We start from the raw sequence: 219 nt of genomic DNA, 5'->3' as shown, positions 1-219 counted from the left end.
TTACTCCCCCCCCCCACATTACAGTCCCCAAAACAACAAAAATATTTTGCACTGTCTATCGTAGTCTATCGTAGGCGCCAGCGAGCCTTAGCATCTAATCTACATGACTTTACAGTCCCAAGAACACGCAAAGTCTATTCATATTCGTGCTGGAATTCTCACGCTATTCACTTCCTTTCTATATGCAAATTTGTGACTTGTGGTCGTTGATAATTGTAG

The sequence above is a fragment of the Penaeus monodon genome, chromosome 20 (assembly GCF_015228065.2).
Source record: "Penaeus monodon isolate SGIC_2016 chromosome 20, NSTDA_Pmon_1, whole genome shotgun sequence".
Classification (NCBI taxonomy): domain Eukaryota; kingdom Metazoa; phylum Arthropoda; class Malacostraca; order Decapoda; family Penaeidae; genus Penaeus; species Penaeus monodon.
This window is presented reverse-complemented; position numbering follows the sequence as displayed.